Source organism: Sinocyclocheilus rhinocerous, unplaced genomic scaffold (genome assembly GCF_001515625.1).
Source record: "Sinocyclocheilus rhinocerous isolate Xijiao unplaced genomic scaffold, SAMN03320098_v1.1 scaffold585, whole genome shotgun sequence".
NCBI lineage: Eukaryota > Metazoa > Chordata > Actinopteri > Cypriniformes > Cyprinidae > Sinocyclocheilus > Sinocyclocheilus rhinocerous.
The window spans coordinates 1,406,698-1,406,909 of NW_015630024.1; positions in this window are offsets into that span (position 1 = coordinate 1,406,698).

The window sequence follows — 212 nt, forward strand, 5'->3', positions numbered from 1 at the left end:
CTTGCTAACTAGCACATTATTAGGAAAGGCGATTTGCAAAGATCAATAAAAAAAAAACTTGTAATCACTTCTTCTGGAGGTGAAGCTGTATCACGAATGATTTGCGCGAACATAGTAGGGTTGGGCCGATAGACGATGCCATCGTCCATCGCCGATGGCTGATAGACATCATGATGTTGAGGCGGCATCATGATTTTATGTACTGTAATGTA